Source organism: Furipterus horrens, unplaced genomic scaffold (assembly GCF_987537825.1).
Source record: "Furipterus horrens unplaced genomic scaffold, mFurHor1.1.pri manual_scaffold_16, whole genome shotgun sequence".
Taxonomy (NCBI): domain Eukaryota; kingdom Metazoa; phylum Chordata; class Mammalia; order Chiroptera; family Furipteridae; genus Furipterus; species Furipterus horrens.
Window position 1 is genome coordinate 1,621,036 of NW_028327186.1, and position 17,409 is coordinate 1,638,444.

Below are 17,409 nucleotides of genomic sequence, written 5' to 3' on the forward strand. Positions count from 1 at the left end.
TCAGTGGATTGAGTGCCGGCCTGTGAACCAAAGGGTCGCTGGTTCGATTCCCAGTCAGGGCACGTGCTTGGGTTGTGGGTCAGGCCCCCAGATGGGGACTCATAAGAGTCAACCACATACTGATGTTTTTCTCCCTCTCCCTCCCTTCCCTTTTCTCTAAAAATAAATAATATCTTAAAAAATTAAATAGACATGAAGGGTTTAAACTAAAGTAGTAGCAGTGGGATTCTATAGAAGGAAACAGATGCCATAACAATTGTGACGATAATAGCTAATGATAATAATAGTGGTTATTACCATTTATTGAACATCTGACGTGGGCTGCCTGCATTCATTGTCCATTCCCATAAGTTAGTTATTGTCGTGACTCCCAACCCCCTCTAGGGACCTCCCACCTCATCCACCGCAGACAGCCACGTCCTTGGGTACAAAGCCCACCAGGCTCTGGGCCTTGCTAGTTGGGCCTAGGTGGTTTTAGATACCTTTCTGCCTCAGGGTCCTGTCTGCCCGGAACGCTCTTCCCTGTATATTCCTATTTCTCCTTCCCTCACTTCTGTCAAGCGTCTGCTTAAATATCTTCTCAAGGAGGCCTTCTCTTGCCAACCTGCATGACATAGCTTCTGCAGGATTCTCTGTCCTCTGCCCCTTGGTCTGTGCATCTGCTGAGCAATGATCACCTCCCCGACACACGTTCTGTTGGTCATCAACTCCACCAGGGCAGGCCTTGGTCGCTACTGTATTCTCGGCACGGAGCACAGCGCGCAGACATCAACCTATTCAATAAATGTGTATCGAATGGTGAAGGAAGGCGTACAGTAGCCCCATGAGGTCAGTGCTATTATTTCCCCCTTCTCATGCAGAAACAGAGAATAATTAATCAAAAAGTTAATGGAAGGTTCTATATCTGCTAAGTGGCAGAACTGGGATTCACATGGTGTAAAAAAGCTCACCTTTATTGAGCTTGTATTATGCACCAAACTTGGTGTATATTCATTAGTATGTAATCCTCCCACAGAGAAGGAAAACTCTGACTCCAAAAAACCTCCGCTGCCTTGCGGCATACCTCTTCAGGGGAAAGGCTAAGGGAGTAAACCCCGACAGAAAATCCGGAGCCGGAGTCCCTAAGGCCGTTTGACGTTGTAGTCAACACCGGCAACTCCTGCGGCGCACCTGAAGCCAAGCTGTATTGACTCCGTCTTTCCCTTGGACCCTTCAGCTGCGAAGAGAGGGGGGGTCTGCTGCATGGGCAACAGCAGACCCTCCATATCACCCTGCCCAGGCTCTGTAGCTTCAGCTTCACTGGAGAGGACACTCCAGCGTCATCGCAAGATGTCGATTCAACACGGGAGGAGACAGATACCGTGTCACTCCCGAGTCGGACTGCACAGCCATTCTCGGCGGTGCAGATAGACTCTTAAGAAGCTACACCATCGTCTCTCGAGACGGACGGCTGCCGACGACGAATCCTCCCAATCCCATTTGACAGAAGAGAAAACTAAATCAGAAAGGGGCTTCTGAGGTTTGCCTGGACTTTGTGCACTTGCTAATGCTACCTGATGAGTTCTTGAAGGAATACACGTATGACTTTGCCTCCTAACTGATGGGAGAATGAGGGGAAGGAATCTAGGGTTTCTAACCTTATGATGACTCGGGATTGCCACAGATGGCAGACTGCCAGTCGAGTCCCGGAATGCAGGAGGGGTTGGCTTGACTCTCCCACAGCCAACTGCCCCCTTGATTCCTTCATTGGATACTAGGTTACAAGGTCAGTGGCAGAGCAAGGAACCTAGAGTAACCGTGGCACATTATACAGATTAGTAGCTGTGTCCCACCAAAGCTCAAGTTGGTAGATAGGTTCCGGTTTCAGTCTTCAGGGACCCCCCTAGTTGCTCTGTGATACCTCACAACCCCAACCGCATTCCAGTCATTGGAAAGGGGTGAAGGGAAATGGAGCACTCCACTTTTTTAGGGTAGCATCTGAAACCTGCACATATCATTTCTGCTCACATCCCATGGGCCAGAGCGTAGTGATGTGGCCACACTTACTTATTATAGGCAACCATGTGTCTGGCTAGGTAGTCCATTATCATAGATGAAGAGAATGCATGCTAGGGGTCAATTGGCAATCAATATCTACTACAGATGTCTGCTACAGAGAGAGAGCATCACAAACTAATGAACCGGAGAGGAAATGACAGCGATTCAAGGTTTAAAAAGACTCCCCACCCCACCAAAAACAAAACACAAAAAACTAGCTGTAGAATGGCTCATACTTTAAGACAGGAGATCGGGGGAACGCAAATTGATGAGGTAGATCTGTGGAAGTAAGGGTGGAGGTGTGAAGTTCATGCCTGAAGTGTGTAACGCTGAACAGTGATACGATAATACTAATTTCATTGCTGCTATTACTAAGCCCTAACATTTACCGGGCACTTACCATGTGCCAGGCAGCATTCTTCACGGAGCTAATTTTGATTCAACAGCCTTTCTTAAACACTGAAAGCTTAGTCTCTCTCAATAGTCCGTACCATTTTGATGCAACCTAAAAATAGCAACAGTAAGTGTTATCTCACCTTATCTGACCCTTTTCTGATTCATAGTTTATTCCTGATCTCTGGGAATGTTGGGTAATTAAGAAATTGGTTTTTTTTTTTTTTTTTTTGCATTTTGATTCATCGGTTGTGACTCATATCAACAAAAAATCTTGCATCGAAACAGCCCTATAAAATAAAAATAAAAGAACTTCAGCAGTTTGAGGCAAAATGTTTTATTTTTTAAAGTCTATGAATATTAGAAGGTATACGTTAGTGAATACCCCCATAATCACTGATATGACAGATTATTCTGAAAACGTGTCCCTGGTTTTACAGGTGTGACTTCCTTTAGGACCGTGAGTTGAGGGCAGTGATAGGGATTGTCAATCTTTTATTTCCTAATGCCTGGCGCACTTCTGGGTTCACAGTAGAAGTTCAAAGCTTGTTCGGGGCATTAATGCAGTGTGCTAAAAAAAAAAAAAAAAAAAAAAAAAATTAAACTGCTTTCACTTTACACCTGAAATGAGAAAATTATTAGAAACAACTGGGTTTCATTTTGATTAGAAGTCTACAAATTTTACCACTTAGTAGAAATTAAGGTGTTTTTCCGGGAAAACACAAATGAAGAAAAATATGGATCTAATTTGGGAGAAAAAATTTATTCATAAAAATTGATATATGTAAATAGAACACTATTAGTGTTGTAAGAATTCCTGACAATATTCGTGCTGGTAATTTTTACCAGCAAACATTTTGAAATTTGAATATGGATAAGGCAAAGAGCACAGTGGGTTCTTGCATCGGCTGACACTAATGTCAATCAAGAATACCTATTTAATATTAATGAACCAAAAGGGCTGCAGGTAATGTCTCCAGATTCCTCCTTGGCCTTAGTATAAGGACTCGATAGTCATTCTGACATTTGAGTTGATTTTACTTATTTTCAGTCCACTTTTTTGGAAGTCAGGGATTTCTGCCACATTCTGATATACCGGGCCATTACGAAATTACATTTCATTGATTCAGTCATTTCTCAAGAGGAAGTAGAATCGCTAGAACTATTATCACATGCTAGATACTGTAGTAACATGTTGCTTATTACTGTTTTTAAAGGTTTTCGTTCTCGTTTGCCTATTTTGATATGTAAAGGTAAAACCTTAAAAGACTATGATTTTAGCTTTTTCCATAAAATGTAACTGCAAATAGTTTCCAAATGAGAACCTGTAATGAGGGAAATGACAAAAGAATAAGGAATTGAGTGAAAATGGGACATGATTTAACACCATCATTTATCATCAGTGATCCTAGAATAATTCAAATTCCTCTAGCTTATTTTTTTATAACTGGTTAACTTTTTCTAGTTGGTTACAGTTGGGAAGTCCTCACTATATTAAGAAAACGTGCTAAGAACGACAGCTAAAAGCATTGCATCGGTGATTGTTGCCATACAGGTTGAATAGCAGATGAATGGAAACCTATATAGCATTTTATGATGGGCTTGTCAGCCAAGCTGCAAGCTGTTAAGACAATGAATTATTCGTGATTCTATTATAGCTATGCTAATAAACCCTTAAGAAACCCCTTTTAAAGAAAATGGGGGTTTGGGGACTCAATGTGAGGACTCATAGCTGTAAATGGGTTTGTGTGGCATACAGAGTAGTTAGCCTCCTTCCAGCTGGGGTCAAGCAAGAGGCCACGCGCGCTCTGTCCACAACCCACGGAAGGTCACACCTGCAGGACGGGGGCTTTCCCTTCTGCCAGCGATGCCACGCCACGTGTTGGCAAGGGCCCAGGCAAGTGACCTTGGTCCCCTGAAAGCAGGCCTGCGCTCCCCGGCTGCCTCTGCCCTGTTTGCCAAGGCAGCGGGGCAAAGGGTGGGGGTCGGAGACCTCGTGCCCCGGGGACTCCGCCCGCTGCGGGCTGAGGGCCACGCAAAACCCTTCAGCCCCCTTTCAACCCAATTCGTCCCCCAACAAAACGGGGATCATCCAAGTTTCGGCACGCTCCCCGGTTGGGCAGAGCGGGGGGGATCGCCAACACTCCCGGGGGTTTCCGGGGCGTGCCCCCTTCTTTCTGTCGGGCGACGGACAGCAGAGGCTCCCGGGAGGCACTGCCCCCTCCGCCCGGTGCCAAGATGGCGACCGATCCTGGTGGGACTCCGAGCACCGCGAGCCACTTCCCCTTCCCAACGCCCCCTGCGCTGGCGACGACGGCAATCGGGAGGGGGGCGGGGCCGCGCCGGCGGGGGCGGGGCCGCGCGCTGCGTCCCCGCGTCCCCGCCCGCAGCCCTCGCCCGGCCCGTGACGCGCGCTGCCTGCCGGGATATTTAGCCCGCCCCGCCAGTCCTCCCGGCTTTCGCCGCGGTCGCGAGATTCGCGTCTCTCCCAAGATGGTGGCGCTGGGCTCGGGGTGACTGCAGGAGAAGACAGAGCCTGAATCCCCCTGGCCGGAAGCTCGGCACACCGCCCTCCTCTCCCTCGCGCACTCCGCCACCCCCGCTCGTGCGTCACCTCTGCCGACCCGGCGCTCACGGCCGCGGGCGGCGGCGCCTCCCTCGGCTCCTCCTCGGGGCCGTGCTCGGAGCAGCTCGCAGCCCAGCCGCGGCCAGGCGGGCCCCGCAGCCCCCCGGTGTGGACAGGCGGCGTCGGAGCGGCGGCCGGCGACCAGCTCGGGGTGCTGTGCGGCCCCGGCGCCCCCCTTTCCCGGCCTCGGTCCCCGGAGAAGGAAGCGCGGGTCCCGCATGAGCGCCGGCGGTGGCGGCAGCGAAAGGGAACGAGGCGGTGGCGGGCGGAGGCGGCGGGCGAGGGCGACGACGACCAGTGAGGCGGCCGCTGCTGCGAGGGCCGCAGCCCAGGCGCAGGGGCGACGACAGGTCAGTGCGGCCGAGGCCGGGCCCTGGGCTGGGGACGCCGGGTGGCAGCTCCTTGGGTCCCCGCCGTCGCCCGGGCCGCCCGTGGGGCCGGCTCCGGCTCCGGCAGGGGCGCCCCCGGTCCCGCGCGAGTGTTTGGGGGCGCGTGGGGCGGAGGGGCCGGGGCCAGCAGCAGGCCGTGGTGGCCGCGGCGGCCGCCGCCGTAACTGTCAGCGCGACTGTGCGCCGGCGGGAGGGCCGGGGCGCCGGGGGCACGCGAGCGGGCCCGGGGGCGGGCGTGCGGGAGCCGCGTCCGCGGGCCGGGCCCGGGCCCCGCCTGGGCAGGGCAGCTCTTCCCGGGCGTTCTGCAGCTTCGGGGGAGGAACACCGGGGAGCTGGGGTTTCGGGCGTGACCCGTAGAGAGGGGCGCGGATGAAGCGACACACGAGAGCCCGGGGCTGCGTCCGCGGAAGCGGGAGCTGCCGGGGCGGCCGGGGACCCCGCTCAGGGCCGGCCTGCGAGCGGGCGCCCGTGCTCCCCGCCGCGCCCCCTCGTTTCCAGTCGGGAAAACGAACAGGACTCTTTCCTGGTCGTGGCGGGCAGCGGTTTTGGTGGGAAAGCCGGGACTGAGCGCGGCACATGGTGACGAGGAGGGGTCGCACCGACGCCGTGCGGTTAAGCTCAGAATCCTCGGAACGTGATTTAGTCTCTGAATTTGTAAAAAAGTTCCCGTGGGCATGCAGACACGGAATCATTACGGAGCCTATTTGGGGTCGTATGGACTGGGTGGGGAGGGCCCCGCCGGCGGACACGGGAACGAGTCGGTCCGTACGTCCCCTTCCCAGCTGCGGGCGCGCGGGACTCTGAGTCGCTGCACTGCCCGCGGCGCCGAGGGAGGCGGCACGTGACTGGGATCTGGGGGCAGAAGGAAAGGGCAGGGATGGACGTGACCTCAAGTTTAGAACAGCTGTTACAAGTTCGGTTTCAAAGACACGAGGCACCCAGTATACATTGTGGAAGGAATTGGACAAACAGGATAAGAAGGACGTATGCTTCCTTTTTTTTTTTTTGTAAACCCAAGAGATTATTTTGTAAACCATGTCAAAAAGTTTAGAACGGAGGAAGAAAAAAAAATATAAAGTTTTGTCGTGGTTACAATGGGAAGAACTCTGGAATTAGATCCTGCTTGTGAATCTGAGCTACTTGCCACGTTTGTAATGAAATGAATACAATGTTAATAATGTTGCTGAGAAGCCCGAAGGATAACTAGAAGCCCGTGAAGAAACGAATAATCACAGCAAAAGAAAAAACGAGAAATGGATTGAAGGAGTGAGGACTGTTTGCCAAATTAGAGTGTAAAGGAAGACGTCCTCCTGGGTCAATATTTGCTCACCGGCGTTAGTTAATATGCACACGGCCTGGGACCCTGGGGAGTGGGACTGGATACGGTGAGACCAGCTACGGGCGGGTTCCTTCTCGGGGGTTTGTGAGCTGCTTCCGTTTTCAATGGCGGAAGAAGTAACATCTTTGGGAAGGGTACTCGCTAGCCGGCGGTGAGAGGAGGACGCATTCTCATCCTGCTTGCCAGGCCACCGAACGAGGTTTATTGGGGACCTCCAGTGTCTTTGGCATGTAATCTTTAATCAGTTGTATTTATTTCTTAAACCTTAGATAATTTCTAATGACCGTTCCTCTCCCCACCAAAATATTCTTTGTCCACTCAAAATTAATAATAATAATAACTTGCTATTTCATTATACAGTCAGTGGGAAAACCCAAAACTATGGATGATGGCTGTGCTTCTCAGCCCGAGCACTTGAAGTGGTACTTACAGATGCCCACTTCTAAAACGACTGCTGGCCGCGTTGAGTCGTGTTGTCGCGTTGTTTAGATCGGCGCTTGTATGGGTTAACGTGTAGAACCATTACAAATGCAGCTGTTAAAAATTCGCTTTCTGACTTTTATGACTGAAAGCAGATTTTCACAAGTGATCATTATTCAGGGGAAATACTCGGGTGAAGCCTTAGGTGCTTGTTTCATGGTGATCCGGGGCAACAGTTTTGGCTGATTTTGACCGCTCCCCCCGCAAATGGAACGATAAAATATGAAAATGAAGGACACTGGTGTGTATAGTGGAAGGGGCTGTGGGATTAGACATTGCTTTTAATTCTGCCCTTACTCTATATTTTGACTCTTGACTCATCGTTTAGTCTTGGTGAGACGCATGCAGTGTTCTCATCTGTAAGATGGGATGGTGAAACTCACTGAGTTGCCTTGAGGAGTAAATTATGTAAAATGCCTGACACAGAGGCGCCTAATGAGCATTATCGTCCTGTGAGGGCTTCCTACCCAGGTTTTCTGAATGAGCTCACAGCACCCACTTTGCAGCCGGTTGTAACTTACTATCCTTCACGTGCTTCCTTTCTGACTGGCCCTGAACTCCTTTAAGGGCAAGGGCTACGGGTGTTGACAAGGGCGTGTGTTGCCAGAGCAGGGATGAATCAGTTACCAGTAAATCAGTCGGTGGTCAAAGAACATTTATTAGCTGCGCACTGTGGTTGCTGGGAGCTGAGCTGGGGCAGCAAACACAGGAATCATGTCTCTGTCTTTTGGAAGCTTATAGCGACCTTCACATAACACCAGTTTTCATGAAGCCCTATCGCACGAGGGAGCCCCATTCTCCCCTGCCTGCCCAGTCACTGGGCCCAGATATCCCACCCCAGCTGCTCTTCTGTTGGAGATTGTTTTACTCCTTTCTTTAAAAAAAAAACAAAAAAAAACATTTATTGATTTTTGGAGAGAGAAGGAAACATTGATTTGTTGTCCCACTTATTTATGCATTCATTAGTTCATTCTTATATGTGCCCTGACTGGGGATCGAACCCACAACCTTGGCATATGGGTTCGATGCTCTAACCAACTGAGCTACTCGGCCAGAGCCTACTCCTTTCTTTAAACAACTGATTGGCACGTGCCAAATACCTCATATCTTAATATCGGTCCCAGTCTACCATCCAAAATCTGGCACACGTGTGTGCGTGTGTGTGTGTGTGTCAAGTTACAAATAAATTTGACAGGTGCCTGTAAATAGTGTGATATTTTTCTGAGGTTTCATTATCATTCTGTCTTTGGATGATACTCACAGAACTCGTAAACCTGAGTAGGACAGTTCCTCTGTTCTTTCACACACGTGGAAACTGAAGTGCAGAGCTTTCAAATGCTTTTCTTCAAGTCCCCCAAGGGGCTGAGCCAGCCCACCGTCGTAGTCGGTGTCTCTGGGCGCTGGTTGAGGGAGGACTCTGCACACGGTGGCATGTGCTCTGTCCTTCCTGTGGGGGAGGAGTTGGATTGCCCACCCACGCTTTTGGATGAAACTTTCCTGACTGTGTAAAGGAAGCAGCCTTTACTAGATGCCATCAGTGGGCCTTCTTGACCATGACAGCGGGTGCAGGCAATAGGCCTTTCTTCTCTGATAAAGAAAATGAAGTAAATTACAGTAAATAGAAAGAGTGTTAATTTTTAAACTTACATCCTACATCCAGAACAGGAGATCTCTGGAATACTTAAAGGTGCTGTATGAATGCTTTTTAATGAGTACATAATAAATTTCTTTGCCAGCTTTCATTTTCTTTGAACGTTAGAAATGTCACCGGGAGTGCTGTGAGCTAAGTCATCTTTAACAAGTAAATGCTGTTTTGGGTGATACGTCAAGAAGATGATTAAGTTTAAAGCCCATCTGAGAAAGGAATGAAGCTAGTACTTTTTTCTCTGTATGCTGCTCTTTGCACGTGAGATGCAGCTGGCAGTTGTCACTGTTGGATTCTAAGCCTTGTGACTGCACTCCCTAAGATTATATATAAAATTTTAAGTGCTTCAGAGTCTTCACAGGTTCAGTGAACAAAAGCCACCCAGAGCCATTCAAGTGGAGGTGTCAGAAGATCATGGGCTCATCCTCCCTCTTTAGCTTCCCACTGGTGACGGGCAGGTCATTCAGCTTCCTCAGCCTTTGTTCCGTGCCTTCTGTCATACAGTGGTGCGACCTGCGTTGTCTGTTTCAGAGGATTATGCTTCTCAAATGTGAGCATTCTTGAAAAAAATGGATTAAAACTGATGTATGATTTGCCCAAGAAAGCAAGTCGGTCAGTGGTAGACAGGTGATTGGAGCCCTGGTATATTTCCATGCTTTCTCTGTGAACATTTTTAACCTTTCCATAGAAAAGTATTTGGGGAGATATTTTGTGTGTGAATTTATTTTAAAGTTGGCAACTACACTTGAAATAAGCGATTTTAAGAGTTGATGCGGTATTCAGTTGGATCGCTTCTGTGATGTGCTTTCCTTTTGACCTCTCCTGTTAATGTGGTGAATGGCAAGTGGGCCGTAAGGTTGACCCAAAAGGAAAAGAGGCTTTAGAGCTGTAGAATCTGTGAGATAAGATTATTGAAGAAGTTCGGTTGTAGGAAATCTGCTAGAATCCCACACAAGACATTGCATGTGGGTCATAGAAGAGAATCGTAGGTAGAAGACTTTGTTGCTGATTCAAGTCAGCGTCTGTGCTGCGGAGAGAAGCAGGGAGGCGGTGGGGGATCCCTGCGCACTTCTTCCTGCGCGAGCAGGAGCACATCTTCCTGGGATGAAACTCCCGTCCGGCCAGCGTGCGGTCGGTCTAATGGGGTTGGTGACTCTTAACAGCTCTCTGTGTTCCCGAAGTTGATCTGTACCTCCTTGATCAAATCAAGGTTAGTCAGGCTCAGATAGATCCCTTTATGTTACAAAAATAAAAACGTGATCAGGGCACATGACTAGGTTGCACGTCAGGTCCCCAGTTGGGGGCGCGAGTGAGAAGCAACCACACAGTGAAAAAAAAAAAAAAAAAGTGAAAGGTTTTTTTACCTCTTTGTGATATGCAGGCTTATAGCTCGCTCTTAGTCCTTAATGTGTGCCCATCGAATGTGCTTTCAGTAATGCAAGATGTTCCTTCTCACACGAATTACTGCATTGTTGGGGGCGGCATGAAGATGCTGCCGGTTCTGTTCCTCTCGCTGGGTGACTTAGGCTTCCTTGAATCAAAAGGGACGGCGCCTGCGTTTTGAGCCTCTTGAGAGCCTTCTGCCTCAGCAGCCTTGCTCTTGAATGTGGGAAGGGAGTTTCAGAATTGCCTGTGTGAACTGCGGCCACCATCCTGACTCATAGGTTATAAAAATTCTTTGTGATGAGAACACATTCCGCATTTCCCCCAAATTAAAACTGTGGAGAATTCGGAGAAAAATGTAACAACCGTGTACATACCGTTTGGTGTAGACAGGTTTTGCTGCTTGCTTGGACTCTTTCCCTTCCCCTGAAACTCAGGTTACTTGCTTCCAAGATGATTGCTCTAGCATTGCAAATACCACTGCAGGAGTTTCTTCTTGCTGCCAGCAAATACTTTCTTATCTCTTATCAGATGTGGAGCATAATCTGCCTCTTTGGAAGGGAAAGAATGAAATGCCCCAGTGTTTTCTATATATGCAGGTCGTAGGAAAAATGTGGATTATGTCCAGCCTATCACGTATCATAGTCCTTTTTTCTTAGGAACACAGTTTATCATACCTCTGTGTTTGTGTACGTGTCAATCAATAGTGATAACCTTACCGTGGGCCACAAGTAAGGATTTATTTAAAGCTTTTATTTAGGGAATTTAAAAAACACGTCATTCGGGCACCTGTTGTGTGTGACGTGTATGGTAATTGATGAATCCTGTTTCACACAAAGATGATTGGGTGACATTTTCCTTTTATTACAGTTTCCTGAAGTGGGCTGATAATCTGTCAGATTCCACTGTTGGTAATAGAAACTATACTGTTAAAGATAATCCAAATTTAGATCTTCTGAGACATAAAAGGGTTTCCTAATGACTTAAGTTGCTTCATTCACATTTAATTTCTTACACGTGTTGCTGTGTCTGTAACACATTGCTATAGGCTGAATGTGTAAGTCCTCTCAGAATTCCTATGGTGAAAAACTCCCCCTGGTGTGAGGGTATTAGGAGGCCGAGCCTTTGGGAGGGGATGGAGTCGGGAGTGGAGCCTCATGAATTAACGCCCTTATCAAGGACTCCGGAGAGCGCCCTTGCCCCTTGTGGTTCTCACCATTCCTAAACTGCCAACACCTGGATCATGGGCTTCCAGCCCCTAGAACTGGGGAATACACTTCAGTTGTTTATCAATCAGCCACCCAGTCTGTGGTATTTGGTTATCACAGCCCGAATGGACTGGGACACATGTTAGACACATTGGAAGAATAGGGAAAATAGAAAACGAAATAGGTCGAGTTTGGTAGCGAAGGCGGGGAGGCCCTGCGGGACAGAATGGACGAGCTTCTCAAAGCTGACCTTCCTGTTGAAATGAGAGCGCTCAAGTATTATATCAGAAAAACTGAGCTGACTCGAGTCTTATACGTATGAAACTAGACTTCAGCGTTTCCTAGTGTTGTATGCTTCTTTAATTATTGCCCAGTGTACTATAGTTCAAATTATCTTCAAAATGAAAAGTAACATCTTACGGTCTCACACTTAAGACACAGAGGAGCCAGTCCACTCCCTCCCTCTAGACAATTCCCTCCTGGGGCTCGGTGGAACGTAGGGAGGGCGAACTTCAGAACAGATAGGTCACTTATCTCAGCTGCGATGAAATGACTTATGTTCTCCTGATTGAAGACGCTGAGAGAACAGTGACAGACCTTCGCTGTCGGTCTCTTGCAGTTCCAGGTATTTGTAAGGGCTGGACGAGTGAACTGCTTCCTCTTCGGTCCAGGACGCTTTTAGATGTCAGCTGTGGGCTGATGAATGAAGCTCAGCGCTCTGAGTGCTTTGAAGTTGTGGCAGGACAGGACTAAGGGTCAGCCTGGACGTGGGCGCCGTGTAAGAGTGAACTCGCGTGAGAGGGAACTTCCACAGCAGTAGATCTTAGGGACTGTGGGGCACATTTGCTTCTGGAATTGTTGTCCAGAGTAAGTGATTGATCATTAGAGCCAGAAACTGAAATAAGTCTGGTAATTGGGAATTTCTAAAGGCTCTCCATGGATGCCACTTGAGATCAACACTCATAAGGTTCTCTCAGATAAGGTTATCTATGCCACATCATGAATACTTTGCGTTGGGGGAAGATAGCATTTTAACCTTGGCAGGTCATGAGTCTATCTTCTGTAGTTATTTATTCCCAGTTATTTACTTTCTGATATGGCCACAGCAAGCAGATGGGGAAGGGAGGGCAGGCCGAGGGTCACTTCAGGGAGTTCAGGTCTCTTCCGGGCACACTGCTTGTGACCCCAAAGGTCTGTGTACCCAAATTGACAGCACAGCCCCGACTGTAAATGTTCGCTGGGCTGGTCCCATAAACCATGCTGCTGGGAGCTCTAATGTTGTCTTATTTCCAGTGGTTGCTTTTATGTTGTGGTGAGTTGCTCCCCCCACCCCCGCAAATCACCCTCAAATATAGTGTGTAGAATGAGTTATTTTTGAAAATGAAGAAATACAAAAAGTAAATAAATGGATTTTTTTCTGTATAAAAAGTTTCCTATTTTTCTTTATCCAATTCTAAGACTGAATAGTTGTTAAATGAAGTCTAGAAAAGCATGAAATGCCTAGCAAACCAGATAGTATCTGTATGAATACAGTACATTGAGCTCTTTTTTCTTTGGGGCGGGTTCAAAAAATCATGCCGTATGTTTTTTACAGTTTCCTACTTTATCGTGATATAATTCATATACCATAAAATTCACCCTTTTAAGTATGCAATTCAATGGGTTTTAGTATATTCAGTTCTGTACCATCATCACCATCTAATTTTAGAACATTTTTGCCGTCCCCCAGAGCAGCCCTGGTACCTGTCAGTAATCATTCCTGTTCTGTCTTCAGCCCCTGGCAGCCACTAACCTGCTCGCTTTTTCTGTGGATTTGCCTCTTTCAAACATTTCGTATAAATGGAGCCATAAAATACGTGTTGTTTTATGTATGGTTCCTTTTACTTAGCGTAGCATTTTCTTCCAGGTTCACTGATGCTGTAGCATTTAGCACGGCTCCATTCCTTCTTAGGGCTGAACACTGCGACATTGTTGGAACACACACAGCTGTTTGCTAAGCCGTCTGTTGGCAACTATTTGCATTATTTCCGGGTTTTGGTTATTATTAATTACGTCGTCATAATCGTTCATATACAAGCTTTTGTGCGGACGTACACTGGTATGTTCAGATTTCCTGCGGGATGTGGACCTAGGGGAGGGACTGCTGGGCCTCGGGCTGACTGCGTTTAACATTGGGAGGAACTGCCCGGCTCTGCCCGGCGGCTGCTGTGTTACAGCTGCATCAGCACTGCATGCGGGTTCTGCTTTCTCTGCTCTCCTGCCAAAACTTACTGTTGCGCCCTTTTATTTTTTAAGCATATTTTTATTGAATTTACTGGGGTTATATTGGTTTATAAAATCATATATGTTTCACGTGTACAGTTCTGTGACACATCATCTGTACACCGTATTGTGTGTTCACCACCCCAAGCCAAGTCTCCTTCCCTCACCATTTATTCCCCATTTACCCTCTTCTACCTGCCCCCACCTCCTTCCCTTTTATTGTAACCATTCCTGTGGATGTGAAGGTATCTCTATGGTTTTCATTTGCATATTCACTTAATTACTGATGATGACGTCATTTCTTGTGCTGATTGGCTGTCTTTGGAGAAAATCTATTCAAAATCTAAATTGTTGGGTTTAAAGCATTTTTTTCCTTTATATAGATATAGACGTAGATATATTTTTTCTGTTACAGTTGCCCCACTTTTCCCCGCACTGCTTCCCCCCACCCTGTAAGCATGTTTATATGTCCTTGATAAAAGCCTCTGGTCAGATGATATGATTTCCAAATATGCCCACCCCCCCTTAAGGTTGTCTTTTCACTTCAGTGAGTTGTATGCTTTGAAGTACACAAGTTTTAATTTTTGGTGAAGTGCAATTTTTATATTTTTATCTTGTTGTCTTTGGCGTTATCTCAGAAATCATTGCCTAATCCGAGGTCATAAAGATTAATACCTGTCTTTTCTAAGACACTTGTGGTTTTAGTGTTTACATTTAAATCTGTCACCTGACTTTTTTTGTTTTTGTTTGTTTTTCTTTTGATCCTCACCAGAGAGTATGCTTCTTTTAGAGACAGGAAGTTGGGAGGTGGGGAGAGAAAGGGAAAGAGAGAGAGAAACACCGATCGACTGCCTCCTGTAAGCACCCTGACCGGGGAGGCTCCTGCCGCAGTCCTTTGGTGGCAACATTCCAGCCGTCTGAGCCACCTGGCCGGCGCAGGTCTGTCAGCTGATCTGATTTAATTTTTGGATATAGAGTGATGTGAGGTAGGGGTCCAACTTTATCCTCTTTGGGATATCCAGTTGTCCCAGCAGCGTTTGTTGAAAATACTGTTCTTTCCCATTGAACTGTCTTGGGACCCTTGTTCGGATATCAGTTGACCGTAAATGTAAGAATTTATGTCTGGACTCTTGCTTTTCCATTGGTTTGTATGACTGTTCTCCGCCACTGACGCACTTTGCTTGATTATATTTGTAGTACGTTTGAAATTGGAAAATGTGAATATTCAGACTTTGTTCTTATATTTCAAGACTGTTCTGGGCTCTGGGATTTCTTGAATTTCTGTGTGAATTTTAGGGTTAGCTTGTTAATTTCTGCAAAAAGAGCAGCTGGGGTTTTGATTAGGGTTTGTGTTGAATTGGTAGATTTATTGGAGGAGAATTGCCTCCTTCAGTTTGTCTTTTGATCATCAAGCATGGGATGTATTTTCATGTATTTGGTCTTTAATTTTTTTTGGAAGTTTTCAGTGTATATATCTTATATTTCTTTTGTTCAAAGGAAATTTTGTTAAATATATTCCTAAGAATTCTGTTCTTCTTAATGTTACTGCTAATTGGATTTTTACTTAGTTTCATTTTCAGATTGTTTATTGCTTGTGTCGATTTTTGTACAGAACTTGCATCATGTACAGCTTGTTATAACATGTCACTGAGGTCCGTGCGGACGGCGCCGTGCGCACCCACCTCACTGGTGTGTAGGTGCATGGTGAGCACCCACTGTGTTGTGGGCGTTTTCCTAGATGCTGGCGGGCACAGCAGTGCACAAACCCCCCGAAATGCCGTTGTCACGGACTTTTATTTAGTAGGGAAAGAGGTAATATAAACAAGTTAGGTGGAATATGTTATAGGTTGCTTAGTGCTCTTCCAGAGAGAAATGAGGAAATGGGATATCAAGTGTTGGGGGGGGAGGGAATGAGTACAAATTTTAGGGTGGGCGGAGGAACCTCACAGAGCTGGGAGGTGGCAACCTGATCCGGGAAGCTTGTCCGCCAGAGGGTAGTGGGAGGGCCCGTGGGCCTGAGGGCAGGACTCAGTAGTTGGGAACCGCATTCCTCCATCGAAGACCTGGGCTCTCGGCAGTTCCTGAGTGGCGTTAAGAAAGCCGCAGCGCAGCGTGGCTACCTGTGACTTCCTTTCTGTTCGGTAAATACTCGGAATGGGATTATTGGGTTATGGGATTGTTATAATCCACTGCCAGGTCTCTCCCCAAAACCGGTGGCCCTGTTTTGCACTGCTGCTCAGTTGCCCCACATCCTTGCCAGCACTTGGCGTTGCCGGTCTTTCTGAGGTGGCCGTGGCGGGGGTGTGTAGTGGTTTGCCCTCACCGATGACAGGGTGTTGTCGCTTGAGAGAGAATTCTAGGCTGACATGTTTTCCTTCCAGCATTTGCTTCTGAGGCAAAGTCTGTGGTTATACTTATTTTTCTTTGCCAGTACTTAAAGCCTGTTCCTCTGGCCTTTTGAGAAATGTTTTCTTTTTATCACTGGTTTTGTGATTATCCTAATGAGAGTTTTTTGAGCCCTTCCTTCTTCTCTCTTCCTTTCTTTTTCTACCTTTTTCTTTCTTTCTTTCCTCCTTCCCTTCCTTCCTTCCATCTGTGAGTGTGTCTTCATCAAATCTGGGAAAGTTTCGCCCATTAGTTCTTCACGTGGACTTTAAAAGCTCACCTGCCTCCCCCCCCGCCGGGTCTCCGTGGGGCTCCAGCCGCGTGGGGACTGGGCCCTCGGTGTCGCCTTCAGGGCATCACCACGTTCCTCGGCTTCTGTCCCTTCGTGGTGCCTTCTGCTTTGTCTTCTCTTTCACTTCTTTTTTCCTTGCAGTGTCAGATACTTCCAGACATTTTAGTTTGTATTTCTAGAAGTTCCGCTTGGCTTGTTTTATTGTCTTCTGTTTCTTTATTCATGCATTACTCTGAATCCTTGAGCATATTTATCATAGTTATTTGAAAGGCTATCTGCTGATTCCATCACGTCTTTTACGTCAGCGTTTGATTGGCTTTTCTCTTGATTATGGGTCATATCCTCCTACTTGCGTATTTAGTCATTTCTGACTGGATGTTGTTGTCTGTTAGTGTCAGTCTGTTTTTGTGCCATCTGAGTAACCTCTGGTCAGCTTGGTCCCTTCCCGCCTGTATTAGGGGCTGTCTAGAGAAGGCTGTATGTAGTTTGAGGCTCGCAGCTACTGCAAAGATGAGGCCTTTCTTGGTACTCTGCTGAATGCCCCCAGCATCAGCCTGCTCTCTTCACTCTGGTGGGGAGGACCTTAGGGACCTCCCAGTCCTGTAGGAGCACTGTGTCGAGATCACATAGTCCCTTTACCATAAAGGTAAAAATATGGATAAGATGAGCTGTACCTGCCAGCTTCCAACTAGAGGCACTGGCAGGGGTACATAGGTAGCTGTGATTCAAAGTCTAGAGTAATATATTTGGGGTAGCAATTAATACATCGTTTTATGGTATTAGGAAGATGTGAGACCAGGGGAGACGGTGGTTATGTACAGAAGAGCGTGGGGACCCTGCGGGGTACAGCCTGGAGGACCAGTAGAGCTTTATGGAGGCAGGCGGCTGAGGTGGAGGTTGGCAAAGGGCTGCGGAGCATTTCTGAGTGACATCCTGAGAAACGGAGGCCCCGGAGTCGAAAGTAGGTAGC

At 47.5% G+C, this 17,409-nt stretch overlaps 1 protein-coding gene across 1 annotated transcript in view; it reads left to right on the forward strand.

Moving 5' to 3' along the window:
- Positions 1-4,873: 4,873 nt before the first annotated feature.
- Positions 4,874-17,409, forward strand: part of UBE3A (ubiquitin protein ligase E3A) — a 61,180-nt gene continuing 48,644 nt past the window's right edge. Inside the window, exon 1 of the mRNA XM_090263861.1 lies at positions 4,874-5,406. The gene's annotated coding sequence lies outside the window, so the exon portion shown is untranslated. The remainder of the gene's footprint in view (positions 5,407-17,409) is intronic.